Source organism: Phodopus roborovskii, unplaced genomic scaffold (genome assembly GCF_943737965.1).
Source record: "Phodopus roborovskii unplaced genomic scaffold, PHOROB, whole genome shotgun sequence".
Lineage (NCBI taxonomy): Eukaryota > Metazoa > Chordata > Mammalia > Rodentia > Cricetidae > Phodopus > Phodopus roborovskii.
In genome coordinates this window covers 11797834-11816310 of record NW_026126470.1, presented here as the reverse complement: position 1 = coordinate 11816310, position 18477 = coordinate 11797834, and the positions used below count along the sequence as shown (strand labels likewise).

The 18477-nt window shown below is 36.0% G+C and overlaps 1 pseudogene; it reads left to right on the top strand.

Moving 5' to 3' along the window:
- The first annotated feature begins 297 nt into the window (after positions 1–297).
- On the top strand, positions 298–2361 carry LOC127227320 (olfactory receptor 8S1-like; annotated as a pseudogene).
- Positions 2362–18477: the final 16116 nt, after the last annotated feature.

The following is an 18477-nucleotide window of genomic DNA, read 5'->3' as shown; positions in this document are numbered from 1 at the left end:
AGCTCAGCCTGAAAGATCCCATACTGTCTAAGTGCATTAAAATGATAAATTTCAGAAATGAAGAGAAGATTTGGGATTGCTACCATTAGGATGATGGCAATGGGGTTTGGACAAAGTGACTGTACTTAGTAAATTACCAATGCTTGCAACAGAATTGACCTGTATTTTCAGGGTTATGGTTGTCAACACCAAGTGTAGCAATGATCAGTGGAAGTAAATCAAACACATTAATGCATGTGAAGAATAAAATCTTAATGATTTTAGGAGAATACGTCAGTTTCCCAATATTGTGTCATCATGAAGTAAGATATTATTAGTAGTAACAGAGTAGATAGTGCATCTCTGCATGGGATCTCATATCTCTGTGTGAACATGTCTCAAGATACAAAGTAGAACACCAACACAAAGCAAAAATCAAAACAGAAAGTCTCTGAGAGAAATCCTATCTGGACATGAATATTTCAAACTCCCTTCTAAGCATCACTTGGCTACAATTCACAGACTTGGATGGTTTTATTTTCTTTCTTGCTTTTTCTTTATTGCAAATTGATTTTTTTCATATAATATATTCTGATTTCTATTTCCCCTCCTTCTACTCCCAGTTCCTCCTCACCTCCATTCCCTCTAGGATCTACTCCCTTTCTGTCCCTCCTTAGCAAGCAAAGAGCAAATAAGAAATGATAATAAAATAAAATAAAAATGATGAATCATAAGCAAACAAATAAAAATACATTAAAACAGCCAAATAATTTTATTTTACATTCATCTTGTGTGTTCTTAGAACCACTGGTCACATAAGACTATTTCCACTTTCTTTCTATTTGTATTTTTCAGTTTTCTTTATGTAATCATTTTCTGCTTCTTCTGTTACAAATAGAAAAAAGTTTTTGTTGCTTTATTATATTTAATTAATAAGAACTAGCTTTGTGCCTTAACAATCTACCATTTTCATCATATTTGAAGTTGTTATCTCCTAATATAATGTATAATACACAATCTAACAGCCTCCATTTCCAAACTTTTATGTTTGAGGCATTCAGATTTATTGGAAATAGTCATATTCATGTGGAATTACATGACCCTAAAAAAGAGCAAAGATCCAAGTACCCTATATGTAAGGCTTACAACGAAGCTAAGATAATGTAAAATGATGACAACCGCATAAGAACAGACAGCCAAACTGTCTAGAATGAAGATTCTAGAAATTAATCCATTCATTTATGGCTAATTAATTATTAACAAAATACCAAGGCTTGTTTAATGAAGAGAGAGCACCATTTTCAATAGATGCTGGCCTGGTTTCTATGTACAAAGTATGAATGTCAATTCTGACTCCATAAGATAGACAAAATCGACTATAAATTGATCCATGACAAATATTGAAAGTAATATGATAATGATTCCTTTAAGAAAACATAAGAATTAATCCTTTAATATGGGGTTTGTCATGCATTTTTATATATGCTATCAAAAGTACAAGCAATAACAAAAAAATGAAAACTGGATTTCATCAAGATTTTAAGAGAATTAGCATGAGAAAAAAGTACTAAGAAATGAAGCCATACCTGAAATTGCTGCTAGTGATCAGGGCTCCACCTCCACACACCTATACTTCTTCTTAAGCAACCTATCATTTATAGACTTCTGCTTCTCGACCATGATGGTACCGAAGCTGCTGAAGGACCTCCTGTCTGAGAAGAAAAGAATCTACATAGAGGGCTGCCTGGTTCGGTTCTTCCTCGTGTTTTCTCTTCTGGGACTGAAGCATGCCTGCTCTTAGCCACGGCTTATGACTGCTATGTGGCCATCTGTCATGCACTGCTCTATGGCCAGGTGATAAGAACTGAGTTGTGCTTGAGGCTTGTTTTGGTCTCATGGGGAGTGGCTCTCTCAGGGCAACCATCATTGTACTATTGGCTGTCAACCTGGATTTCTGTGAGGCTCAAACCACTCACCACTACACCTGTGAGCTGTCTGCCTTTTCCCCCATGTCCTGTTCAAATATTTCCATCACAATCGATGTCCTTCTTTGCTCCAGCTTATTGCATGCATTAGGAACCTTTATCCAAATCTTCTTCTCCTATGTCCTCATTGTCTCCACCATCTTGAGCATCAGCTCCACCACGGGGAGAAGGAAAGCCTTCTCCACCTGCTCCTCCCACCTTGCTGCAGGGACCTTGTTCTTTGGGTCAGAGTTCCTTTGCCATCCCATGCCTCCTTTTCAGGCTCTTCCCTGGATTTGCTCTTGTCTTTGCAATACAGTGCAGTCACACCCATGTTGAATCCCCAAAACTACAGCCAGAAAAAAACAAGGAGGTAAAGGCAGCTGTGAATAGGACACTGAGAAAGCAACTGCTTTAGGTAATGAACTATGTAAAATGGCATGGTTATATTTATACTCTTATCTCACAGCCTTCAAAGACACAGTGTCAGGTATCTTGGGAGTATAGGCTCTTTATTTTGGATTTTTATTTGGAAAGTCTACATTTTGTTGGTTAGAGCAGAATGTGAAGATAGTATTCCACAGAGGAGAATAATATGACAACAAAATAACCAAAGTGGACAGATGCATGTTGGAAACACAGCACAGTGATAGAGCACTGGACAATACTTGACTAGTAAGTACACAGCTCTATATTCTGAGTTCCTTTGCTCCCAACAAAAACAGGGTGTGGGAGATCCAATGATCACTTTAGGATATTCTGAATCTAATCCAGAAGACTTGGTGAATTTTCTAATGACAACTTTACTAAAAAGAAAAGAAAATCTTAGGTCAACACAAACTCAAAACTGCATGAAGACTATTATAGACATTAGAATGTTGCAGGCTAAAGCTATGAAGCACTGCAATGAAGTCTTCACTGAAGACAAAAATCTATCATTAAATTGCTATTAATAAACAAGAGCTACAATGTCTACATGTTCAAATCCAGACCTTGGAAGATGATAAAGCCTGAGCCCAGGGAGTAACTCCATTGTTAGAGTACTTGCCTAGCCTTCATGAAGCCTTTGTTTGATCACCAGCACCTCAAAAACTGTTCATGGTGGCATACATAATAAGGACCTTTCATAGATTAAAATAAAATACTGAAAAGAGCAGAAGCACTGATAATTTTTCAAGTTACTAAACTTTAATGTTATTTACAGTTTTCTAGAATAGATAATAAAATTATACATTTTGGGCTAAAGTAATTATGATTCAAAATCTGAAAAAAAATAAATATTCTCAAATAGTAAATCTAATAAAATATTAATTCATTGAATGCAAAAGTGTACCAGACAATTACTCATCTACATTGGAGTCCATGACTGGGTGAAACTTATTATGGATTCGATTCTTCAGATCTGTAGGCTAAATGAAATAGTCTTATATTTATCTTATACACTCTTTTTAAAGTACTTTTTAAAAAAGAAATGAAGTTACAAAAAAATCTGATATGAGTTCCATATCCCTAATGTAAAAAATTCTAAAATAGCAATACCAGGAACAAACAATAAAATATAGATAACATGAAATATTTTTTCCATAGAAATCATAAAATTAGGCAAATAAGCACAAAGATATGAATAGCTGAAGAAACTACAATTCACACCTACAGTGAGAAACTAATTCACTACTCAAATAACTCTAAATAAAACCAAGCCAAAGAAATAAATGTGAGTCAGAATGTAGGGAAATTATAAACGTGTGTATTGCTAGTACATTGAATCATCAATAGAATAGGACTAATCCTAAGCACTTTTAACAAAATAGTAGTTTATAAAGAAATATTGTGGTAACAATTTTCTGGATACTCAAAAACAAAATTATTCACTGTAGTCAAACACAGAAATTACCAATGGGTAGACAAATTCCTAGAGATAGAAAGTGGAGGTTGCCAGGGACTAAAGAGAGTGACGTGAACTCATTTGCAGACCTTCTTGTAGGGGCAATGAAGAAATATTAGAAATAAAGATGATAATTGTGTAATAGTGTAGGTGTAATTGATGCCACTGAAAAGTATACTAAAAATGAATAAAATATCAAAGAGTACTATATGTATATTTTCAAAGGATGGTGAGTAAATCTATGGTTATTGAGATTGGAAGTAAGTTTGTTGAGCCATGAAAGGGTCATCATGAATGACTTCTTTTGATGAAGTTATTCTGGATCTTTACAATAAGATTTCTTTTATTTTAATCATGTGTTTATGTGTGTTGCACATCCTTTAGCAGTAGAGGCAATGTACTTGTTAGTTACCCATATGAGCTGGGAATGCTAATCAGATTAAGAGCTTTATGTGTGCTTCATCACTTAGTAATCTCTCGCACAATTGTTTATACACAAAAATATGTTAATTACATTGTATGGAATTCTAAGTTAATATGTACCATAAAATGTAGAAATTCTTTAAAATTATGTTATAGGAAAACAAAATAACAAATTATTGACAAGTTTCAGGAAATCTCAAAAGGATTTTCTTGTTATAATTCTTTGTTTTTGTTTTTTATCCTTTAGTAGGAAGGTTAGACTATTTTACTACCATCTCAAGATAGTTCTAAATGACTTGGGGAAAATGTTTCACCTATATAGCATATGAATATAAGACAAGAATATCACTGAGTATTTCATCAAGTTGAAGCAATTTTGTGATTTTTCTGATAGAATGGATTGACTCAGACTATAATAATTGATAGGCCAAGCCCATCATTTTATTTAAACCCTCACTTTTTTCTTGGGCTCTATTCTATTCCTCTTATAAGACAATGGCCATTGGTCCTTGGAATTTTGTCATTAATCATTTCTGACGTTATGCCACTAAAGTTTTTAGTAATTTTCCTAAAATTGAAGAAGTGCCCTATTTTTTTCACTAAGATAAACTGCAGCCATCTTTTTTTTTCTGTTTCTTTCTAAAGATTCATGAGCCACATTATCTGTGACTATTTCTGATTTTCCATATTAAGAGTATTCATTTTTCTCCCAATGTATTTTTAATAAGTCCAATAGTTAGGGGCATTGCAATTTCAGTTCCTTCAAAGTGTCTAACGTGAGTAGCAGCTGTAGCTGTCATAACTGCCTCAAAGACTGCAAGGATTTTAACTGGCTGAGAGTCTGCTCCTAGCAACTTTCAACAGAGTTTCTTTTTCTGAGACCCTTTCCTAGTTGTCCTTCAAATTCTCTAACTCACCTTGCCTTGACTCTTCTCACTAGTCCTGTATAATTCTTCTGTATCCACCAACTTGTGTTTGATTTCTCCAAACATGTCAGTGTCTATAAATGTTCAAACCACCATAATTTGTCCTTACTTAGCATGATGTTCAAAATCTGAACACCACAAGCAAAAATTTCTAACTTATGATTTCTTTGAAGTCATAAATATTCCATTCAGTGGCATATGGAAACATCAATTTCATCGTTGGGCTCACAATAATCATGGGAAATGAGATTTGTAGTTCAAGGTGTGAGCTCGGATGATCACTAGTTTGTTATCTTTATGGAAATCCCACTGGAAAGAAAACTCATGTGTATTCCTTTCTGGTGCCTAACATTGCTTTCATAGGAAATATTGTTCAGTAAGTGCACTCTTGTGCACTGTGATTTATTGTATTTCATACATGGCTTTTGCCATTACAATCTAATGGTAATAGAAACAGAGTTATCTGCATGCTCTAAAGGCCACATAATATTTTTCTCTGTCTCCTAAAGCATTGGCCTATTACAATTTATTTGCATCTTACATTTGAAACCTTTTAAGTTAAGCATTATATATTCATGGGTTGTAAATTATCTGTATCCATTTCAAATAATGTGAACAAATCTTATGATTCCTCTTAAGACCTAAATCTATCTTCTTTCTTCCTACAATCATTCTAAACAGTAGTGTATGAGTGGAAACAATGTCTGACTTTATGGGGAAATTTTGTACTTGTCATATATGGGCAAATGTCCACAATATCACTATAGTTGTAATTGTGACATAAAATGAGGCTTATTGGAAAATTAAAAACGGAGATGCATCCAAGTGCATGATTCCTCCTTCATCTTGTTATTGAATAGAAAGAGCAAGTAGGTAGAACACCACTGTAGTTTCTCTGTGCTTAGCTTCTATTGTGAGGTAGGTTTTCTGTTGACCTGTTTCAAAATTGCTAGGCCAACAGCCTGCCAAATGACAAAAACGGATGAAGTAAGGAGCTCCAGACCCCTTCAATTCATTCTCTCTTCACTCCACCCCTTGTCATTTGGTAAGTTATTAAGTATTTCTTTCCAGGAGTAATTATGGATTTGGGGGTCAGGGTGATTCTTGCATAAATGCCAGGAAGCTCTCCTGGAGGTAGGACAAATACCAAGCCACTTTTTAAAAAACACCTTGGCTTTTCCATCCATTTATAAAACAAGAAATCCATATTTCTTAGCATGGTGCTAGAAACAGCCAACTACCAAGGAATAGTGAAATCGTGGGTCAGGAGAATAATCTTTACATGCCACTTTACTAAACCAGAATAATCCCTGACTACACTCTGAATTGTTCTTATACCCACAGAGTAGCATAGTCTAGAAACCAAACCTGAGTACAGTAAGTAATAATAGAGCTGTTGTTACCTAGTAAGACCTAATAGGTTGTGTCGGTGCAAATTATTTTTATAAATGTAGGCAGACTCATGTGTAAAATTATAATTATGCTCATAGCTATGTTGTTTTTTATTAAAGGAGGACATCTTCTAAAGACAGTTGCTTAGCCTTAAACAGTCCAGTGATGGATTATGCAAAGCCAAACAATATATATATTTAAGATATAATGTTGGGTATGGCTTCTATACAGATTTGTGATGGTTTGACAATCTGACACAACCTAAAATTACCTCAGAATAAATCCTTACTGTGGAGTTGTGTCCATCAGGCTGGTTGGCCTATGATCATGTCTGTGGGACACAGTCTTGTTTGCCTTAACTGACGTGGGAAAACACACCATTAGAGATGAGGGTAACCTCTGATACCAGTCCAGTTAGGTGGACATAAAAGTTGAGAAGATTTTCAGGGTTTCTTTAATTTAAAAAAAAAATTTATTTTTCATTTTACATACAAATCCCAGTCTACCTCCCTCCTCTTCTCCTGCTCCTACACCCCCATTTCACCCCCCCATCTGCTCCTCACAGAGGATGAGATCTTGTTGGGGAGTCAACAAACCCTTGCTTACCAAGTTGAGGCAAGACTAAGCCCCTCTCCCCTGTATCAAGGCTGAGCATGGTAGTCAGTCATAGGGAATGGGCTCCAAAAAGCCAGTTCATGCTCCTGGGATAGGTCCTGTGCTACTGTCAGGGGCCCCTCCAACAGATCAAGAAATTTAACTGTCACCCATATTCAGAGAGTGTAGTTCAGTTCAATGCAGGTTCCCCAGCTGTTAATCCATAGTCTATGAACTCCCACTAGCTCTGGTTAGCTGTCTCTGTAGTTGTCCTGATTATTATCTTGAACCCCCTTGTCTTCTTCAACTGAGCTCCAGGAGCTCAATCCAGCTAAGACTCCTATCAATAGTGGAGAGATAGTCTGAATGGGTCTTCCCCTTTAATCAGATTAGTCCTACTCCCTTCACACTAGTGACTGACAACCTTGTTTGTTTTATTTCTTTTCAGAGGAATCCATCACTCTGGGGTTTTAAACTTGAATTTATTTCCTGCTGCTTCCGCAATGTCTGACTATATGTGCAGAATATTCCAAAGTACCCACATATCGTTACAGCCTTGGAACCCTGGTTAAATGATACAATCTGAGTCAGCAGGGCCCTCACAGACCCTCTTTTCCCTCTTTATTCTAGGAGAGATTATAATTGAATTGTACTGTTTCCATTGAGCCAGAGCCCAAAATAGAATGCTGTATGCTCTTTTTTGTTGAGTGTAATTATATAGAAGAATCATTGACTCAATACTATAAATGTAAGAAAAATAAGTCTAGGGTTTATTTAAGGCAACCAGAAGGTAGAAAAATTAGCTGGATGGGAGATTCACAGGCCATTTTATTTAATTATTTTTACCCAAGAAATGAGTCAGTGCTTCATTACAGACAGCTGTTTTTCCAGTTAGGGTAGGTTATGTAACCTAAATTAGACTCCTACTCTACCTGAAAAACTGAGATGGTGAAGTCTTCTTTTCTGGAAGACTATTTCAAAAGTTTATCTCACAGATCCTGAACATAAGCATTGCTAGGCTATAAAACTTGTGATATGGTTTTAAAAGATTTATAGTCCAAAGCATCAGAGAATGAATTTACATGTTAGTAATGTCAATGTTCAAATTCTTTAAGCCAAGGGAGCCCATTGTCTGGTCCTAGTATTGGGAAGAAGCATGTCTAAAACTGAGTTAAACATGAGGGAGCATCTAAGAATTATTAATCTCTATGTGCCTTCCTGGACCTAAGAGTTACTAACCCAAAAGCCATGAATAAAAAGAGATAAGCTCTGGCCCAGCCCAAGGAGCCATCTATTATTCAGAGAGACACTAAGCGTGGGACCATTCTAAGAAATAATGTGGATAAGGAGAAAGAGGTGGGGAGATAAAAAAAATGCTTTCTTTGTATAATAATTGAAATATAAGTCAGACAAGGCAGTCAAATATCAATGTGGCTGCTCCTGACAGAAGCACCTACCCTCTGCTACTAGTCTTTGGATACTAGATCTTGTCATATTTCTTCAAAGACTCTGTTATCAATGTGTTATTGAAAAAGACAGCAAAAAGGAAGCTGGGATTAAAAAGGGACCATCTGCTGTCATGTGCCTTCTAGGCACCATTTGGTACACATGAATAGATGTTCTGTAGGACTGGTAAATGATCACTAACCTTTTCTCTGTTGTATATATTGGGTGCCTGCAGGGAATCCCTTTTGTGATAAGACCTTAAATTACTCTTTACAAAATGAATGTTTTGAGCAGAAAATTTCTTTAAAATGAGAAGGCCCGAATGTCTGAGATTTACTGACTCTCCCTCAGACTTTACGAGACATGAATTTGCAGAGGTATACTTGTTGCCCCTCATGCTCCAGGGTGCCAGGTCTAAGTCAAATGGCATGTGTATGATGTAGTAAGAATGACAAGAGAAACAAAATTAGGAGATGTGTACAGAATTTCAAGAAGACAGGGAAAGAGTGACATCCAGTATCCAACACTTTACAATCCTTCTTCCTTATATTCACCATTGCTAATTAAATCAGAGGACAAATCCAACATTTCACCCAAATGTATTGTGGACTATATACATTAGTTTGCTGTCACTATGTCCAAAATACCTGGCAGGGGCAACTAAACAGAGGAAAGGCTTATTTTAACTCATGGTGGGAATATGTTGGTGGTGATGTAGTGGTAGGGATGTATGTATACATGTGTGCAGGTATTGAGGCCATATGTCAATGTCATTGAGTTTCTTCCTCAATCACGCCCTCCTTCATTTTTGAGACAAATGGTCTAGACTGGCTGGCCAGCAAGCCCCAATTATCCTCCCATCTCTGTCTCCCCAGATAGGGGTTTAACCCCACTTTACCTGTGGGGATGGATATTGAAGTCATGTGTCATGTTTGCACCGCAATCTCTATCAATAGAATTATCTCTGTAGATTTAGCAATTTAAGAGAGATGCCAGCCATCCATTTTGAAGAAGAGAGGGTGGCATTCCTGGGTTTCTCCAGTGTGTCTGAGACATGAGCAGTAACTGGTCCTTCATATCTCAGTAGAGCAGGAATTGAAAGAAGATGTTATGAGCACTCTCCTGCCATCCTGGTTCCAGAGCCACAGTCAGTCCCAAAATAACACATAGAGACAATGTATTAATTATGAAACTGTCAGCCAGTTACTAGCATTTCTTATTGGCTATCTCATGTCTTATTGGATAGCTTATCTCTACATGGTCTTATCTTACTGAGAACACCAGATTCTTGTCTCCAATCCTTAGATCACATCATGATCCCACTACATTTCCCAGAATCCTCCACCTCTCCTAATTCCACTTATCTTGCCTTACTATTTGCCAACAGTGCTTTATTCATTAACCAATGAGAGAAACATATTTATAGAATGACATCTCCCATCAAGAACAGGCCAAACACTGAGTGGCCTTGTAAGTTACTTCCATCAATCAGTAACCACCTCTTAAAGGCTCTAAAGTCTTCAACCACAATTTGTGGACTGCACACTTATCATACTATCCTAGAGGTAGGAGAGCGCTCAATCTATAACATTATCATTTGTTTCATCTTATCCAAAATAAAATAATAAGGTAGTTACTCTCCAACTCACCCTTCAAAATAATGTCTTCACCAAGTTAATTAATCCAACCAGAACAGTAATATCTCAAATATATTTTCCCATTCCACACTAGTTAGACTTCATGTATTTATAAGCATGGAAAAGTCATTACACAGTGTGGTGAGCATTGCTCACCACATGGTATTATTTGTTTTCATTACATCTTTCCCAACAAATGCTGCCTCCCACCCCATGAAAAACAATGATTATGAATTTATTAAACTTACTACTGTAAGATAAAGCAAAGCAAGTTTCCACAGCTGGGGTCAAAGGTTCTTCTCTAACCTAGCTTTTGAACAGAATGAATCTTCTCTAGGAAAAAAAAATAAACTGACTTCGTGTTCGTATCAGTACTGTATGTAATGTAGGCATTGGCTCAAAATTGACCCTAAACAGTGTTCAAAATAAAAAAAAAGTACAAACCAGCATTTCTCAGTATGTGGGTCATGACCTCTTATGGAGTCACCAGGTCATATAGACTCATCAGGAAAAGAAAAAACAGATATTTACATTATGATTTACAACAGTGGCAAAAAAGTAGTTATGAAGTAGAAACAGAAATGATTTTGTAGTTGAGGGGTCACCACAATATGAGTAACAGTATTAAGAGGAACAGTATTAAAGGGCCATGGCTTTAAGAAGGCTGAGAAACAATGGCATAAACTATAAATATACGACTGAAAGATGACTATGGAAAACTTTTAATTTACTTGCAATTCTGCAAAGAACAAAACAAATACTTTCTCTGAGGGATCAAAGTACCAGAGCTAAACTGCATTAACTCATCTGCACCACTGAGTAAATGAACCAGAGCAAGCCTAGTGGTTATGTAGAAGCATATATGTAACACAATAACAAGGAAAATTTTTATCTCACTCATTTACTTCTTCATAGATCAAGAAAGGCATTCTGTTTCCTGGTAATTTCTTTCTCTCAAATATTGATTGATCTCCATCAGTTTTAGCCTTGAAATGATTTTTTAAAAATGGTGAAATATAGACAGAATGGCTGGCTGCACAATATTTAGGTAGAGAACATTCATCAGTGTGAGCAGCTATAGCTAAAAACCATCAAGAAAGAGTGGTTTACGAAATCCAAGCATAGTTCTCAGCTCTAATGAAAACAAGACAATTAGAGCTAAGGCCCTTGCTCAGTGCAAGTCACAATTCATCACACTGTCACAGACAATAAAATGCTACATACCTAATCTTTCTTGTTAGCCATAACCTAAACAGTGCAATTACATTGCTGTTGCAAATTCACAAGAATTAAAGAAAGAATTAATGGGAATTTTTTCTTTACCAGTAAAAAGTATAATTCATATTTTAAATCTGATAAGTATTAAGTGAATTGGTTATAAATACATATTGGCCACATTTTTGTTCTTTCAGCAGTTTTAGTGATTTTTAAGTAGATATGGTAAGATAAAAAATTAATTAGTACCACTAAAGGTTACACTCAAAATTAACACCCAGTGATAATTTTAGGTGAAATGAAAAGTAACCAAACAAATACTTTGTAACACACACACACCAAAATAAAAATAAATAAATAAATAAATAAATAAATAAAAAGCGGGGGTGAGGGAGGGAGAGAACAGATTAATTCTAAAACTTGTCAAAACACTTTAAGAATTCTTCTTTCATTAATAATGGATCCATATGTACATAGAAGAGAAAACTATACCTAATATGAAAATATGTAATTAAATGTAAAGCTCATTTTTTGAATGACCTTTGTAAAACTTGGCTGTAGGCACAAGAATAAAATACAAAAAGTAGAACACAGTAATTCTCTGATGGTACAAGAGTCACTTGTGAAATTACAAACATCTGGTTGTTGTATGTTAAGATGAGCAGGAATGATGTCCAATTTGGAGACATCTCAAACCCTCTCGAGATGTACAAGAAGATAAACAAGTTTTAATTCTCATTTTTCTTCATATGTCATTAAGAAAAAGATAATCCATTTAATTTGTCAAAGATTTTAGGTCTGTGTCAGAAACACAGAATGAAGATTATATATAAATATATATATATATATATATATATATATATATATATATATATATTTACTACATACAATTCCTCCAAACCATTGTCTTCTGTGTGTATTATTATTATTTCTAAAATTCCACTCTATCAGAGAGGAAACTAATATTTAGATAAAATCAGACTATGAAAGTAAAAGAATAAAAATATGGAGGATATATTTTCTTATATGCTTTGAAATTGTCTTAAAGTTTTCATTCTTGTACATGCTAATGGGAAGATTTATTTTCTTATTTTCTTTGACAGTCTCATATCAATTCATTAATTTTCACTATTCAGTTTTACCCTCACCAATATTGTTCATTCTTCCCAACTTGTATGTGGAAATGTTGGAGAATTCAGGCTTTCTGCCCTGTACCCTACATTCTGAAGGCTGACTGCTTTGCTGTAGAGGTTGTGAACTCAACTCTAATCTTTATTCTTTATTAATTCTGGCTGTTATTATTGGTTTAAGCCTTGTTCTCATTTTAGCCTTGGCTCTGTGAGTATATTGCTCTTTACAGCCATAATATTCTATCACAGAAATCACAGAAAATCACAGAAAAGCATCCTTGCCTGCACTGCTCACTTGTTTTCTATCTATCCATCTATCATCTTTTAATATATCTATCATCTACCACATACGTATCGATCATCTATCTACATCTATCATCTACTATCTCCCTGTATATCCACCCTCCTCATCATTTTCCTTCCTCCTTCCTCCTTCCTCCCACTGTCTTATACAAACAGAGCATTTGTTTCTACTCTGATGTGGCCACATATGTTGAACTCTAATTCCAGAGTTCTAAACAGGAAGTTGTTTTTAAAAAGAAAATCATTCCTCCACACACTTTTTTTTTTTTTCTGTTTCTTAAAAAGCTCTCCTGGATGGACCCTTCTCATCTATCCTTTAGCACCCATATTTGCCTAGGGGAAAAAGTAAAAGTATTCTGATAGTAGTTTCTGTTGGTAAATATGCACCATGTGTTATGATATTCTTATATTCATTCCAAGAGACATAAAGACTTTAGACCTAATTATGGACAGGTTGTAGGAAGATAATTATTTTCTTGGCAAGTACATGGCATCCAGAAAATTCTCCTAAGATTGTCTCATTAGATTCTTAATCTCATTAAAAATGTGCATAGGAAGCCAACATTAATGCTGTGTGTTTATAAAACAGAAAGGTCATAGTAAATTCAGGAGACTGAAGAAAGTATGGAAAAGAGGTGTATGATTAGACTGTTAGGAATGAGTAGTTTCCAAAAGTTGAAAAGACAAAGATTTAGCAATAGCTGTAACGAAGGTGTTGAGTAATTGACAAAATAAAAAATAGTTCCATAGTATACAAAGATTCTTACTATTCAAAGCTACCTCTTCAGTGACCAATGTGGAATTTAGCCATGTTCACCTCTTTTAGTATTCACTCAAGTTTAGGAAGTCACACTGTTTCAAAGCCACATTTGTGACTGAGGATAGTGAAGATCTAAAGACCTAGGAATTCTGGCCTACCATGGCCATTAGTCTCTCTAAAGATCATTGCGAGACTGGAGGAGGCTTGGTGGAGTCTGCATTGCTATTTACCTACTCACATATTTGTCTTGCAAGGTTATTTATTCATAAGTTAAATTTTTAGAACCACCTTGCAATTCCAGCTTGGTCTCAACACACAGATACTGCAGAACCTGCACATAAGAAATGAGGCCATCAGCTGGTGGTGGGTGCGTGAATCAATGGTCATCAAGCAATATTGTTATCAATGCTGCGTGTTCGTTTGAGACTTTTAGCCAAAAAACAGCAATCAATGATTTAAGCTGGGAAGACTTATTAGGGCAAGAAAAGATAAACCAGTACACTTAAAGATCGGGCATTGTGATTCAGTGAGTAAATTGCATATATAATGCTGCTAGTCTTTTCTGTCTTGCCAGAAAGCTCCCAAATCATGGCCTAGAGAGTTATAATTAATTATAAATGCTTGGTTGATAGCTTAGGCTTGTTTCTAATGAATTCTTATAACTTAAACTAACCCAATTTCAATATATGTTCTTTTAAATGGATTGGTTACCTTTATAATGCCCATGCTGCTTGCTCTGCATCCCTGGTGTCCCTTTCTGCTTCTTCCCAGCATCCTCTCTGCCTGGAAATCCTGCCTAGCTATTGGACATTAAGCTTTTTACTAAACCAATTAGAGTGACATATCTTTACATAGTATAATAAAATATCTCACAACAATATAATGGTAAAAAGATGATATGACTATGAGCCACTAATAACCTATTTAGGAAGATGAAAGTTTCTAAATTAACAAGGAATTGATTGACAGACCAGTGTCTTTCTCTGACTGTCCACAGACAAGTTCCTATCCTATTGCCTATAGTATTATGATAGGATAAAGTAGAAAACACACAATATAGATCTTTTAGAACAAATAGTTTGGTGACCAAGAACAAACAAGGCCATCTAATTTCTAACCAAGTCAAGTAACTATGGAAGTCAGGGCTCTGACTAGGACTATCAGGGATGTGATATATGGCTGTGACCCAAAACAGAGATAAGTACCTCTTAGGGATGCCAGAAGTTCATTGTCGTAAACAAGAAAATGTTCTTCCCAAGTCTTCCTCAAAGGAAAGATCTACTGGGTGGAATAAGCTCAACACGTATAATTGTGTTTGCCTCGCTCATAAGAAAACCATCCTAGCTTAAAATTACATCCATCCTAGGTCATTCTGCATTTGGTCTTTGAGTGGAGAGCAGATAAAAAATGTTCATCTTAATGTAAACTATTAATAGGCAAATATTCTCTAAAGGACCCTGCCCCATTGCTGCAAGCCTCACCATGTGTGTTCCATTCTTTCCTCTGCCCAAGCATGTTCTTCTCCTTTTCTATAAAAGGAATTGATTCCAAGTAATCATCTTGAGCTCCACATTCCAACGGTGCTATTAGTGATACCAAACAATGAGTAAATTGTTCAAATAAAAATTATGGTACAAGAATGACCACTTATTAAGCATATACTCATGTTTTCTGTTGTCAATGAGTTACAGTTAATGAAATACAGTTTTTGGAGTGATTTCTCCTGCATTTCTAAGGAAGAGAATTTCTGTCGTCCATAAATATCTGCTTCCTGACTGTCATAGAGAGCCACCATAAAAAGCCTCAATCTGTACTTCTCCAATCTTAATTATGTCATATGAAACCCATGTCTAAAAGGTTTCACAATCACACAAAATAAGTGCCACCAACTGAGGGTTAAGTGTCCAGATATGAGAACATCACATCCCTGTGATAATGATCTCTGACATTAAAACTTTATGGACTGAGAGGGGGGATGCCTCTGAGGACTGAGATACTTGCATGCAAGCCTGACAATATGTCTAACTTGGATTTCACAAGATGGCAATCCTCCAAAGGATTGTCCTCCAACTCCTACACGGGGACCATGGCATTCACATTGCACATTCACACACACACACACACACACACACACATACACACACACACATTTTTACCAATACATAGTGGTCAGCCTTGAAAGACTACAGGTATAAATAACAAAAACAGATTCAGAATGCTATATGTATATATTTTTGCATCTATGTATGTGCAAAAATTATCAAAGAAAAAGAGGCCATTAAAAAAAAAAGAAAAAGAAAAAGAAAAAGAGGCCATCAATTAGAGGGAAAATGAAGAAGGGGACATGAGAGGACCTGGAGGGCAGAAAGGAAATGGGAAGTGATATAATTGCATTTTAATTTAAAATATATTTTAAATAGAATGTTAAAAATAATAATTTTTAAGTTCTTTATATTTTTCTATTTTTATTTTACATATCGATCCCAGATCCCTCTCCCTTCCTCCCTCTTTCCATCTCTCCTCCCCTCACATGCATCCTGACCACCCTCTCCTCCCATCTCAACCTCCACATGTAGATGATGCCATCCAGGAGGGGCCATCTATATCTGTCAGGTCATTTGAAGTAGGGACTAGGACTTCTCTCCTCTCTCTAGGTTAAGGGAGTATCCCTCCATGGGGGATATGTCCACAAGGTCCTTTTGTGCACCAGGAATACATCCTGGCTCCACTGTCTGAGGTTCGTTAGACTGCCCAGTCATTATAGCTGAGACCCATGTTCAGGGGGTCTGAGTCAGTCCCATGCTGGATTCCCAGCTATCAGTCTGGGGGGTCCATTAGCTCCTCCTTGTTCAGGTCAGCTGTCTCTATGTGTTTCTGGTCTTAACCTCCCTCTCTGCGTCTGGATTCTAGTTCAGCTCAATGTTTAGTTGTGGGTATATGCTTCTGTTCCAACAGGTACTAGATGAGGGCTCCATGATGGTGGATAAGTTAGTCGTTGATCTCATTATCAGAGAAGGGCATTTATGGTAGCCTTTCCACTGTTGCTCAAATTGTTCAAACTAGTGGGAAACATTTACAAAACTTCATAAAAAAGAGGAATTATTGAGAATTGGGAGCAGGTATGGAAAGAGTCCAAGCAGAATGTGTAGACATTAATCACTGGAAAATCCTCTTAAAGTTGATTCAGATAGGAATTATGATTAGCAGTTTATTTCAATGGGTGGAGGTCATTTTTATAATGCTGTTGGCTCAACATGGGTACTGAGAAATCCCCCTAGCTTTTGCATACAACTCTTTGTCAAAAAGCACAACAAAATAAAAGATTTATTATTAAGAGGGTCAGGATATGTTAAAGTGAACAGAAATAATAAGTGCATAAACATTGCTACAAGATGTGTACAAAGATCTTTTGAATGAATTCTACCTCCCTTTTAGCCTTCAAACCAGTTTTATGAAGAATGTACAGTAATGGAACTGAGCTATTCTGCCTTGCAATGCTTGCTTTTCTATCCAAAATTTCCGCCAAGACTTTAATACCAAAATGTCATCTTTAAAGATTCCTGTTTTTCTGTCAAGTACTTTAAATTATGATCTGCTCTCTTAAACACCTGCTCACTTGTAATACTCTTCAAAATATCTCATTGTTAAAACACCTAAGTTAACTTCAACTCTCTTAACAGGTTAAACACTGGCACTTAACTCCTAAAGTATATTAGCTACAAATTGAACATTAAGTAAAAACCACTCAAGGCTATTTAAGGCTTTAGTGCCTTCTTAAAAGGCATGGTATTTGCAATCAGATATGGTTTTATTAGCTATTATGGAAATAACTACAGAACAATATTTCTAATTGGTGGAAGAAAATATTTCTCTTTGGTCTGGAGCTGAATCTAAGTAAGGGTTCTGGTTAAAGTAAATAGATCCTTAACCTCTGGGACTATTTATTTTTTCTTTATTATTAATCAAGGGAGAAGCGGGTCTCTGGAATGCATTTTATATTTACCTGGACCTTCCCATCACTGTGCAGTTTTCTGGCAGGTACCTGCTTGTATACCTGAACAACTGCTCCCACTGCTAGAGTAAGTGGACAGCTAATTCCTCCTTGGGCTCCTGACAGCAACTGGATTACCACTTACCTTCCTATTTCCCCACCCTGCTTCCCAGAGATGAGTTCTAAATGCCCAGGGCTCAAGGTGAAGAGATTGAAGCTAAGGCGAAAAGTTATCCCAATTTCCAATGAATTTGTATTGTTAACAATTTAACTTTTCAAAGGATTTTGGAGTAAAGCAATCAACCTTCTGCTGGAGCTGCGTAGGACACAAGACTGAGATTGCTGAATCAATATGTGGAAACCTGATGGACAACTTAGGTAATTTGATGCAGGATTCAGGACAACAACTGGAGATAAATTACTTAACACAGAAGGGAACCAAAATTGTGTTCAGAAAGAGAGACATGTTTTCCTGAGAGTGAGGAGAATTGTACTGACAGAGAAGTGATAGACACAAGTAAAACACTTATAAACCTTATGCCATATGAGAGTGTACAAGCTCTGATCAATAATTTTCATTTGTCTTTGTAGGTGATGAGGAAGTGTGCTAAAATTGGTAAATCAACAATGATATCAATGTTTTATGTTACAAAAACATAACTGTAGACAGTTGAGGCTGGAGTACTAGGAAAACATTTAATCAAGAGAAAAATGAAGTACATAAAAGTCATATTTTGACTGACACATTACATTAAGGAATGCTTTTAGGTCTCAATTTGATTTTTTTAAATAATTTCAGCTAAATTTTTCTATTAAAGGTTACATTTTAACA